We start from the raw sequence: 13,354 nt of genomic DNA on the forward strand, positions 1-13,354 counted from the left end.
GTGTAAGTGCTCCAGGGGATGGCTTGTCTGTGGAAGCACCCAGGCATTCTGAGCAGACATTGGTGAGTACTGCTTGTCAAAGGCTCTGCTATGCATTTTGCAGAATAAAATAACCCCTTCTTCAGCTGCTGATAAGCCATTCTCTAGGGAAATGAATGAAGAGCCATATACTATTGTCTCTGCTGCTCAAATGTACACTTGTTTGAAGTGAAAGCAACCAAAACAATATAAAAAAATAATAGTTTAAAAAATATTATGTTTTCCTTCCAAGACGTATTTTGTCTTATTGATACAAAACAAGTTCAGTACAGGCAAGAAGGAAGAAGTATTCCAGACTGAAAATGGATTTCAGCTTGGCAAAAATGAATTAGTAGGAACACGGTAAGTCCCTTATTTCACCCAGTACAAGGCCGGCCAGATTAACCTTGCATAAGCTGAGACAACTAAAGAAAATTCTGTGTTTATTCTGCTGCAAAATTAGCCAGGCAAATCAAAACAAGACTCCTAGGCAAATCAAAATGACATGTTCAAAATAAAATCATGTTAATATGGGTTGCAAATGCAACTTTATTAGCAAGTCAACTTCTGGAGAAGTGCAGTCTGGATGTGAAAACCTGATTGCTTAAAAAATCACTCCCAAATAATTACTCTCTTAATAGGACCACAATTAAAATCACGCAGGATAGCATGTGGAGAGCCTCCTCCCACTTCTCACCCTGTGTATTATTTATGGCTGCAGGTTAGGCGATAGCCCCAAATATCATATTTCTCACCAGAAACAGCACTAAGTAATTGGGTGCTCCAGAGCTTACTCTTCAGTACTGAGTCATTTTGATTAGACCCATATTTTATCACTCTGAGCATCAGAGATTTTTTTTTAAGCCATGGAACTTCTGTGTTCTTGCATTTGATGTTCATAAAATTGAGGAAATCAGTTTTTCCATCTACTTTTCTCTTCAAGAATCAAGTGACTTAGGGTCTCATCTAGGTTTAGGTGGCTTGAATCACCAATCACTTTCCGTCTGATGCTAGATGTGAACGCCATCCGTTTTCCGTAACTGAGCGGCAAAGTTAAAGGGCTGGGCCGTGCTCTAAACTGTGTGAGTGTTGGGTCTAATGTAGCGAGTTAATTCAGCCATTTCTCAGTAGTGTACACTCACGTTAGTTGAGCTAATAATGTCCATCTGAAATCAACATGAATTTTATGGAATATCTTAATAAATTTATTCCAACTTTATGGAATATGTTAATAAAATATCTCTATAAGATATATAAAACCTTTATGAAATATCATTAAAATGTATGTATAGGGGCACCTGGGCTGCTCAGTTGGTGAAGTGTCTGACTTTGGCTCCGCATGATCCCAGGTGCCTATTTCTCCCTCTGCCCTTCCCCCTGCTTATGCACTCTAACTCTCTCTCTCTCTCTGTCACATAAATAAATTTAAAAATATATATATGTATAGTAATGGGCAATTCTTTACCTATGCTTTGGATCCTCTGCCCTCAGTCCTTGTTTTGCTTTCCTCCCAACCTCCCTACTTCCTTCCCTTCTTACTCCCTCCATTCTTTCTTTCCTTCCTTCCATCTGCCTTCCCTTCCTTCCTTCCTTGCTTTTTTGCTTCTTTCCTTCCATACATTCAATGAGTTCTCTGTACTGTTGATTTTTCTCCATGCAACCTATGATAATGCTTAATTCCATTTTTCTTACTCTTTATTTTTTTCCATCCCATACTCTCCTGTCATTAATATGATAAACTCTTCTATCCTTTATATAAGTACTTCAAAGTGGTGTGTACCTCTTTCTCCCTAAATTTTCATTGTTGTCTCTAACTCATGCAGCTGAGTTTTCACACTACCATACCAATAAACTTGCCAGTGGTGTGCAATGTTGCGAAACTGCATGGACATTTTCTTTGTTTTTATTTCTCTTTCTGGGGCATCTGATCCATTTCCCTTTAACAAAATTCTCTCTTCTATTCCCTTGGGGGCCCTCACTCTGTATGTTCCTCTTTCATCTCCTTCTTTGGATTTTCTTTTCCTTAATTCAGAAATATCGTTCTCCCCAGGATCTTTTTCTTGGTTCTTTCCCTTTTGTTCTATATATAATTCTTTAGGTGACCTCATCCATGTCCATGGACTCAGCACTTCCATGTTCATATTCTCAGCCTATGAGATCCAGAATCAAGAATCAGTTATCTATAAGATGTCTGTACTTCAGTACCTTTGTTGGCAACTAAAACTCAAACTGCCTGAAACTGAGCACATTTTCTTTTCTCCCAAAACTTCTCCTTGGCTTATTTTCCCTAAGATGGGCAGAATGACAACATCCTTATTGATGGGCAAGGCTTCTCATCTTCCACATTCAAATTTGCATCGAATTTTATCTGTTCTATGTCATATCTGTACTTCTCCCATTTCCACTGTGGTTTTCTTTTTTTCCTTTTTAAGTATTGTTGCTGAAGTTAATTGACATACAATATCCTGTTATTGTCAGGTGCACATCATAATGATTCGATATTTTTATACATTACAGAGCGATCCCCACAATAAGTCCAGTTATCACCTGCTGCATTTTAATTGGAATCTTTCCACTGAATTATTAAAATTTCTTTTGAAATACTATCTGTACTTCTGGTCTGACCTCCTCCAAAAAACAAATCCAATCATATCACACCCCTGATTAAAATCTCTCTATGGTTTCCTACTGTATTAGTTAGGGTTCTGTAGAGAAATAAACCTGATAGGTCATAAGATACTGGACCCCACAATTATGGAGACTGAAAATCCATCTGGAAGCTGAAGGACAGCTGGTGGTACAGTTCAAAGTCCTAAGAACCCAGGAGCTCTGAAGAAAGGAGATTGATGTCCCAGCTCAAATAGTCAGGCAGAGAGGGAATTCAAACTTTGTCTGCCTTTTTGTTCTACTCAAGCTCTCAATGGATTGGATAGTGCCCTCCCACATTGAGTAGGGTCATCTTGCCTACTCAGTCCACCAACTGAAATGCTAACCCTTCCAGAAACACTCTCAGAGACACACCCCAAAATAGTATTTAACCAGCTAAGTAGACATTCCTTAGCCCATTAAAGTTAACACATAAAATTAATCATTATACCCACTATTTCTATTATGTCCCTTCTAGAGTATTTTCTTTATGTTAAGCATGGGGCTTACATAAAATATTTACGGTTATAACAATCTATTTTAAGTTGATAATAACTTCACTTGTATCCAAAAACCCTACACCTTTACCTGTACACATTATACATTACTGATACCACATTTGACATCTGTTTATGTTATGTATCCGTAAATATAATTTCATTTAGTTATTTTTAATACTTTTGTCTTTTATCTTTTATAGTAGAATTAAAAGTGATTTCCTTTAACTATAGTGAACAAACTGATGGTCACCAGAGGGGAGGCAAGTGGGGTGGGTGGGTAAAATAGGTGAAGGGGATTAAGAGTACATGTACTGTGAGCACTGAGTCATAGAGGATTGTGGAATTGCTGTATTACACAACTGAAACTAATATAACACTGTATGCTAACTCTAATGGAATTAAACTTTTTAAAAAAATGTGGGAAATGAAAAATTAGATGTATGACTGGACACTAGATTAAAAATGTTGAGTTAAATACAAACCAGAAAGGAAAGTGATTTATCCACCTATAGTAATATGGTATTTTGTATTTATTTTATATACATACCTTTACCGATGAGTTTCATATTTTCTTATACTATCATATTGCTGTCTAACCTCCTTTTGTTTCAACTTGAAGAACTCCCTTCCACATTTCTTTTCAGGCAGGTCTAGTAAGTGATGAACTCCCTCAGCCTTTTGTCTAAGAAAGTCTTTATCTTTCCTTTATTTTTGGAGGACAGTTTTGCCAGGAATAGTATTCTTGGTCAGAAGACTAATTTCAGCACTTTGACTATATTATCCTGAACCTTCTAGCATGCAAGGTTTCACTGAAAAGTCTGCTGATAATCTCATGGGGGTTCCCTTGAAACAAGTTACTTTTCTCTTCCTGTTTTCAAAAGTATTTCTTTGTCTTTGACTGTTGACAGTTTGATTACAGTGTATCTTGATGTGGATTTCTTTGGGTTCATCTTTTTTGGGATCCTTTGAGATTTCTGAATCTGGGTGTCTGCTTACTTGCCTAGATTTGGGGAGTTTTCAGCCATTATTTCTTTGAATAATCTTTTTGCCCCTTTCTCTCTCTCTTCTCCTAAATAATATACACAATATGGTCTCATAATATGTCTATTGGTTTACATATGGTGCCACATAAGCCCTTAAGCTATCTTCACTCTTTCTCACCCATTTTTCTTGTTGTACACCCACGGTTTCTAGACCCTAGTTTAGCAGATGAGATTTTTCTTGAACTCATCCTGAACTTATCTCCTACCTCCTTGTCTTCTTCCCATCTCTACAGCTAGACCAAACTACTTTTATTTTCATAGTACATTATGGATTATTTTGTTTTATGTTTGTTTGTGGTTTGTTTTTACAACTTTTTGTCTCCACTTTGCCCTGTGATAACTTTCTATATCCCAACCCCCTTCTTGTAACAATCCTCTACTTAGTCTTTAAACCTTAGATCCATCATCATCTCTACTGGGAAATTTGGTGTAGACCCCCCTCTCAAGTTTACATGCCCTTCTCCTAGCACTTACTAACTTTACTGTGTTAACAATAATGTTCTATTTGTCTTCATTTGCTTTGAGCTTATCAAAATATGTAGTTTCTATTAAATGTTCAGTAAATGTTTATGGACTAAATGAACAAATTAATGAAAGCAAATAAATGACTGAGCCCCTCTTGGTCCCCTTGAATCAAAATAATGTGGGCTGCCCCTATACCCCTCTATTTTTAAAAGAGGTAACTTCCACATTTATGAAGGCCAATCATCCTTATACCAGTTGAAGAATATTCAAAGTCGAAGAATTATTCAAAGAATATTCAAAATGTATTCTTTTTATTGAATATAATATGTTCAGTATAAATATTCAATATTCAGTATCAGAGGTTGTAGATGTACCGGGTCCTCTTTCTTTTAGAAAATCATGTTTTTTGTATGGAACTGTGTTGAATTCCTCACCTCCATTAACTTGTATTTTAAACCTCCAGAGGACTAGAAGTATTTACTATCTTATAAATGCAAACATTCCTTTTTCCTAGATAAATAGAAAAGGATAGCTAGAATTATAAATAAGAAAGAAAGGTCTGTTTTGCCTGAGTGACTTGATTCTCTTTATTTACCACATGTAAAGAGTGACTGAATTCATTGTCACCCTATTATGTAAGTGTTAATTCAAATCCATTGTGGCACACACTGTACCTTGTACTATTAGGTGCTGATGGTTTGTAAGAGAATGATTTATGCAACATCCACATGGGTTTTCTTACTCTCTTACAAAGAGAAAAGGGGAAAGTTACTAAAAGAGTTACTGTTTTAGTAGAAATTATTCTCTTTTAGTAGAAATTATTCTTTTAGTAGAAATTCTGTTTTAGTAGAAATTTAGTAGAAAAACTCTTTTAGTAGAAATTATTCTCTTTAAGTCAAAATCAAAATACAGAATAACATCACTTGGTATCCTCTGTTTTTCTCATATGTTAGGACTTTTTGTTAAATAAGTTATCTTTCACATGGGAAAATCACCCTTAAGTCAACAAAAACATTAGCTGTTTTGTTGCTGTAGTTCTTTTCTTTTTCTTCTTGTTGGTTGGTTGACTTTACCACTTTTTATATGAACTATTTTTCTTTACTATTCCAGTAATATCCCAGCATTTCATTTACTTTTTAAACAAGGTTATGATATTTTCCTAACCACATAACATACCTTTTCCTCTTTTTATAACAAAAGAGATTAGGTGACTTTGATTGACTGAAACAGTGCCTGACACACAGAAAGTGCTATTAAGTGCTCAGAAAATGTGTTATGTATGAATGAATGAGCACAAATTCAGGTAAACATAAGAATAAAGAAAAAAATTAAAGTGAGGCTATAATTAGTAGTGTTTTTGTTTGTTTGTTCTCCTATGCAGTATCTCTTTGTGGTTTCCCAAGAATAGTTCATTGTCTATGTGACAAGGACTTTATATCCTTATGTCACTGGCCTCCATTCTTTTCCCCATCAGTTTTTCAAATTATTTTACTAATCACCAGATGTACACCATTAGCTACTGAAGAATCTCTTGTCTGTCTCTTTAGCTTCTCCATAAATACACACATTTCTTCATTTGTTTTTAAGGCAATGCTGTATGTGTAATCATGTGTGAATCTTTATTGAACACTTATGGAATGAGCCACCTGTTCTTACAAATTAGCTGAGTCCTCAAGAAGGCCCAAATTAGTGAACTAGTTGATGAAGGAAATTTGTTGCAGAAACAGCAGGCAGCTAAGGAATTTTTCAGCTTGTCAAAAGTATTGTTAGTCTTACGGCTTGGCAAGGAGACAAGAAGATACCATTTCGAACACTTCTAGGTAGTGACTTAGTACCTTAAATTCACTAGAGAAGAAAATGAAATTGCTTGTCTTATCAGTTAAGGGAAGCTTTGCTGAACTCAGACCATAGCCCAGAAAGTTAACTAAGTTTTGTAGAAATGGATAATCTTTGCTCAGTGATCAATGCAGCTCGATTAGAAATGTGTTGCTCGAGGAGTTGTGGGAAAATAGGCTTCATTGTTTTAGTTGTACCTCGCACTCAAGGCAATGCTGAGCAAACCTGAGAAGTCACTTGGCCAACTCTCATTCAGGGAGCATGCCAGGCTCCCGATGATTCTCACGGGCACTTTTTAAAAGTGATTACCGGTCTTTGTGAATGAAACTGTCTTTTGGCTCCTCTCAAAAGCATCTAGTTCCTTGTTGAAACATCAAAGGCAATATGAACCCTCTGACAGGTCACTGTGTCACCTGCCTCCTCCTTCCACTTTACAAATCCTGTTGTTGATTGGCATGCAGTTAGCGTCACAATCACATATATCTTAAACACCCAGAGCAAGTGTTCTGATATTCAAGGAAACAGTGCTCTCTATGTGATTTTTTTTTTATATTCAACTCTACGTTTATTGCAGCATTATTTCTTAATTTAATTTTATTTTTCTCAGTGTTCCAAGATTTATTGTTTATGCACCACACCCAGTGCTCCATGCAATCCGTGCCTTCCTTAATACCCGCCACCAGGCTCACCCATCCGCTCTCCTCCCCTCCAGCATCCTCAGTTTGTTTCTCAGAGTCCATAGTCTCTCATGGTTCATCTCCCCCTCCGATATCCCCCCCTTCACTTTTCCTCTCCTCCTAATGTCCTCCATGCTATTCCTTGTGTTCTACAAGTAAGTGAAACCATATGATAATTGACTTTCTCTGCTTCAGTTATTTCACTCAGCATAATCTCCTCCAGTCCCATCCATGTTGATGCAAAAGTTGGGTATTCATCCTTTCTGATGGCTGAGTAATATTCCATTGTATATATGGACCATATCTTCTTTATCCATTTGTCTATTGAACGACATCTTGGCTCTTTCCACAGTTTGGCGATTATGGACATTGCTGCTATGAACATTGGCCTTTCTTTTCACTAAATCTGTATCTGGGGTAAATACCCAGGAGTGCAATTGCAGGGTCATAGTGTAGCTCTGCTTTTAATTTTTTGAGGTATCTCCATGTGAATTACACAGTAGGGAACAACTCAAGATTGAACCCTGCCCTGATCCAGGGATCCTAAGCATTCAACTGTTCTCTACCCAGACCTTGTGAGACTGTGTGGCCCAGGTCACATTTCTTGTGCTTCATTTACATGGATGAAAAGAAAAAACAATCTCTTGAATCCATGTTTATAGAGATGTGGGCCAGATTTGTATGAAGGTATGGCCGAGGTGACATCGTATTCCTTTTCTCTCTCCTTTTATTTTTGTATCATTCAAAAATAATAAAAGTTCATTTTAGAAAAATCATGAGAAATGAAAAAGCATAAAGAAAAAAATAAGCACATTTAATAATTTATCTATTGAGATATAATTACTATTAACATTTTGTGTTTATCATCTGGTCTTACAGTTCTAGGAAGTAATGGGTGGTCTCATCATGTTCTTTGAGTATTTAGAGCTATTCTGGGTAGGAGTGGGTGGTGGCAGGGGCAGAAGAAAAGTATCCAAGGAAAATATTCACGCTAGAAAAATACCTTTATCTTTTTTGTCCAATCTTGTGGGTAAGAAATATTCACCATTCAAAAAGTATTACTTGAACACCTACTATGTACCAATTACTGTTTTAGGTACTAAAAATACTGTAACTAATAATCCAACAATGTCTTTGTAAGGGTCATAATAATGGAAATGGGAAAGGAAAGGGTAGAAATACCCAGTGTAAAACTTTAAAATCCAGTAAATAATTTGTAGCTTAACTGTTCTAAATAAGCATTTATAGGACTTGATATTTGGTACAGTTTTGAGTGATGATGTGTTAAATTCATGATCAGAAATTTTCTCTAATCTGTGTGTCTAAAATAGTGAATTACATAAAAATGAGAAAGTCTTATTAGTCTTATTTCTAGATGATATTTTACAGTCTTTTGACAATTACTTAAGTGCACATGGATAGAATTTATCATCGGTTGAGTCAAATCTATTAGGCTCATAGACTCTCAGAGATAGAAGAGACTTGAATATTACATGGTCTGCTCTCTCTGTTCTACCTACTCTGTACTCCTGTTCCCCATGGCTGAATCCTCTCCCCAGCATATGAATCATTAATTATCCGCCTCTTTTCAAAACCTCCAGGCACAGGAATCTCTATTCTTCTTGAGGCAGCCCATTCTACCAGGCGGTAGCTCCAGTTTTTAAAATGTTCTTCCTTATGACCTGCAGTTTCTCCTGTTGAAAGTAACGTGCAAGTCCCAGAAAGTGTCTCAGGTAAAGGAATTGAGGCATGAGCATATTTCTTTCCCAAGCCTCCAAGGTCAACCAGCCAGAGAGACCCTGAAACTGTCTAAGGTACTAAACTCTCTTTCATTAAACCAATGAAGAAGAGACTAGAATGGATAAGGAAACTCCAATGGTGTATGGAAGGACTAGGGGTGAGGTGATCTGGCTTTGGCATCTCTCACTCCTTTGTCAGCAGGGTTGATTTCTTCTGACTTAGCTAGTTGGAAGGGTGACCCCTTCCTCCCTCCCTGATCCTTGTGTGGCCTGCCTCAAGCTAAGGCAAAGAATTTGGTCTTGTGAACTCTATCTGGGCTCTTCTTTGGTCAAGAGGAACTGAAGAGCTGAGACATGTTAATGGAAACTCTGCACTTGGAATGGCAGCTTGAAGCAGCCCAAATACCTATTTTTGTAGCTGAAATGGGACTCTGACATGCAGACTAAGCTGTCATGGAGAAGCCAGTGACGAAATGTCTCGGTATAAGCCATAACAAAAGTTTCTCTTTATATGCAGAGGAAATGGAAATTCACTGTCACCAGAGGAATGATAATCATTCCTAAGTTCTCTTCCAAAACATTGCAAACACACTAACAGTTTTGTTGTAAAAATGAAACAATTGAGTTTTCTCTCCATCTTCTGATTTCCAGTAGCACCTGAAAACTACTCATATCCTCTAATGCCCTTTGTGGCCGGTCAGGAGGAGAACAGACTATTCATTAATTTCATCATTGATTCATTCACTAAACATATATTGAGAACCCAGGCCATGTCAGACACTCTCACTGTGCTGAGGATTCAGAGACCAGTCAGACAGAGCATCCTCCCGTCCCCCAAAGAAGCCCTTGGAGACATACAAGTCAACAGGTTGTTTCAGAGATGAGTTCCCAAGGACAAATGGCAATTACTTAAAAGAAGAAGGGGTAGAACATCCCAGGCATCACTGACAAAAGTTTTGTACCTCACCTGACACTGGTGGAGAGCCACTGAAGGGTTTGAAGGAAGGGGATAATAGTAGCAGATTTGTGCTTCAGAGCAATCATCCAGACTACAGTGTGTAGAAACAATGAAATAGAAATAACAAGGAGGACAAATGGGATGAAGAATGGATTGCTGCCTATTGCTATATAATTCCAGTAAGGAATCACAAGACCCTAAAATGAAGTAGTAGAGTGTTGGATGGGTTGGAGTGGACTGGCTTAGAAGATACTGAGGAGGGAGGTTTGATGGCAACTAAACATGGAAGTGCATAAGGCATCCAGAGTAACTCTCAGGTTCTGATTTGGGGAGTTAGGGGATGGTGGTGCCCCCACAAACATAGGTAAAGAATCATTAAGGAACAGCACACTGATGAAAATCTACCAGAAAGAGGACATGAGCAACAGTGTGTTCACTGGTGATGGCATTCAGGCACCAAGGCCTGGGAACTTTTCTTCAGGCATGTGTCCCAGCCTTGGTGGTATGGACCAATGCATCTTTTCTTTGGAGTGTTAGCTTTCCTTTTTAAAATAAGAGCTCCTGGTTAAAAGCTGTATGTCAGTCCCCAATGGGGGGGGGGGTGGGGGGCTCCAAGATCTAATTTTATTTAAGGACTCCAAGGCACAGAGGCTAGCCAAGATTCTGAGAAGATACCAAATAAAAATCTTGGAACCAATGGAAAGCAATTTTCATAATTAGGAGGAACACAGCACCCCATATATCATCGTTAGTCTGAGACAGGGAACAGAAGGTTGGGGTGGGGGAGGATGGTTTCTCTAAACAGGGAACAGGTGGCCAGTGTAGTCAGGGCCAGCTAGGGAAACCTTAGGCAACTCTGCTTAAAGAATGTCTCCCCTAGAGACTGTCAGATGCAATGGAGAACAGGATTTTTAGGTATTTGGCAATGAATGTTGCTTTTCATGATGGTGAATTTGTTCTTAAAGCAACACAGGGAAAGGCCAAGGGATAAAATATAATGCAACCCATAGACACTACGGAAAATGAAGTGTTTTTGTATCTCCTAATAAACCAAAGTTTTGATATTATAGAACGTCCAAAAAGAAATTTGGCTCTCATTTGAATTGCTTCCTGAGAAGTTAATTGTTTGCTCCCAATCCATAATGATGATAGCTTTTCCCTTGCTGCAGTTAGACCAGGAATGTTGGCAGCCTGGTGCTGTGGAAGCCGGACCCAAATAGGTAATAACACCCCACGAAGGGCTGAAATATTAGTCTCCTGAGAAACGGGCCGTGCACATTTCTGTGGCTTACAAAAGAGGCATCCGTCACACCTTAGAGCCTGTCTTGTAGACTTAGTTTCATAAAAGTTGTGTAATAACTCTGGAATATACAGATGACATGTTAGAAGAAATGCAAGAGGGATGAGCTTGAAGGATCGTGATGAACCATTTCCACAGTCATCTCAAGGAACAAGAACGTTCCCATAGCTGAAGGAGTACATTTGCGTGTGTAACTAATTCCCTTCAATCTCTCTCTCTCTTTCTGTATATGTAAAAATAACATATATATATATATATATATATATATATATATATATATATATATATATATATAAAATATTTTTATATATGCAATATATATTCTTCTGAAACAGTCATACACACTCATTATCTAGAGGCTAGAAACTCCAATACTGATCCAGTAGGATCTCTTGCCTGGGAGGAGTGTCCCCTCTCCCCATAGGTATCAAAATTCTGGCCTTTTCCCATCCCATTCAAACCATAACTCTCCATCTGTTCTTCATGGAGCTTTTTCCTCATCACTATAGCTTTCCTTAGCTTCCCTTCTCCCTGAACTATTTAGAGTCTGTGACATATATCACACAATCATCCACTTTGACAGATTGTTCTGCGATGGTTCCTTTCCCCTCCCTACCTGGCCTCTGAGACCAAAGCCAGCTCTGCCATCCCTGCTCTTTTCCACTCTTCCTGCTCTTTCCCGCTGCCACAGCGTCTGCTCCAGAAGTGCCCTTGCAGCCACTGCTGGGGGTGGGGGGGTTCCAAGAAAGGAACAAAGGAAAAAAGAAAGCAAGACAAAACAGATTTCTACTTCTGTGGTTCAAAGATTAAAATTGCGGTTTTGTGCAAAGTTCTTTTCCTTTGTTCACTTGATGCATAATTATTCAGATGGGATAGCAGTGGCACCCCCCCCAAAAAAGGAGGGGAAATTTTGCTATGTAAATATTTTTAAAGGTTTTCTCTCTCTTCTGATCTGTTTTGTTTTACTTCATTTATCCTCATGGAATCTTATTCAAGCCAAACTTGTTCATCTTCCTATTACTCTGATTTTGATTATAAGGTTGTGGAATGGAGTGCTTCGTGGTTCCTCCAAAGGAACTGGTTTGTAGAAAAGGCCATGCTAGGCTCCATCACCACTGTGTCCTTCTGCTGGGAAGGTAACCTTTAGTAAGAGCTATGGCCTCTTAATCTTTGAGTGGAAATTGCTCTTGTGAAAATAGGGCCTGATAGTATCTTGGCTCACTAATTCATGCCATGTGGGCCAAAATTAAAGCATTAAAATTTCATAGATATAATATCATGTATAAATCATGTCATAAAAACATTCATTTCCCATAGACCTTGAACACTGGGCATGTCTTCCTCCAGCTGTTGTTTAAAGTTCATTACAAGCACAGCCGTGTCTGTCAAAAATAAAGCTGAGGTAAAGTGGGGAATATTTAGTGCCAACACCCTCAAAGCCTCAAGATGCCATCCTCTCATCCCCATGCACACATTGCTGCCATTAGTAGGAATGACAACCTCAAGCATACCTCAGTGCAATGATAAAGCTCCACAGAATTGTATCCAGCAGGCAGTTCTGGGAAGGCATCTCTGCTGACCTTATTCTGTTTAGATGGAGAGAGACTATTTACCACTTTCCCCAAGTTTCTCTTCATAAAATTTCAATATGTTCAGTGAGCGAGCACAGTAGACTAATTAAGTAGATGGTCAAAATTTGCCATATTTCAAAAAATGACAGACCCTTCCTTCTGCCATTTATCCTTAGAAAGCAGATGGGAAGATGATAATTGTTTAAGTTACAGAAATAATTTGCCCTAGTTTACTACTCTGTCTTTTAAAATCATCTTGGGCTATGCCTGGATAAAAATCCTTTTGTTCTTTCAAAGTGGTGGAAATCAGAATCTCCACATCGAGGTGTTTCCAGGAGGTTCGTGGCACATGTTTGTTTGGTTTGCAGATGCTAATGGATATATAATCACATTTGCCAACCATAAAACCCCTGTTGGTAAAACGCTTTCATCTGCTATAATCCACTACTTTCTTGAAACATGCTAATTTGCTCTAATAATGCAGGGGCCCTTAAGGGTTTCTGTGTTGTGTAAACAACTAGTTGTGGTAAGCAATCAGACACAAGAGGCCATTATATAATAATCTAAACTCTAGTACTTTTCAGGAGTTTTGGAGGTTTTT

General features: G+C 38.1%; 1 protein-coding gene across 1 annotated transcript in view; it reads left to right on the plus strand.

Annotated features, from left to right (window-relative positions):
* Window positions 1–13,354, plus strand: part of LOC111143388 (ST6 N-acetylgalactosaminide alpha-2,6-sialyltransferase 3) — a 533,116-nt gene that overhangs the window by 465,833 nt on the left and 53,929 nt on the right. The window lies entirely within an intron of this gene.

Source organism: Enhydra lutris, unplaced genomic scaffold (genome assembly GCF_002288905.1).
Source record: "Enhydra lutris kenyoni isolate GAN:26980312 unplaced genomic scaffold, ASM228890v2 scaffoldscaffold9, whole genome shotgun sequence".
NCBI classification, from domain to species: Eukaryota; Metazoa; Chordata; class Mammalia; order Carnivora; family Mustelidae; genus Enhydra; species Enhydra lutris.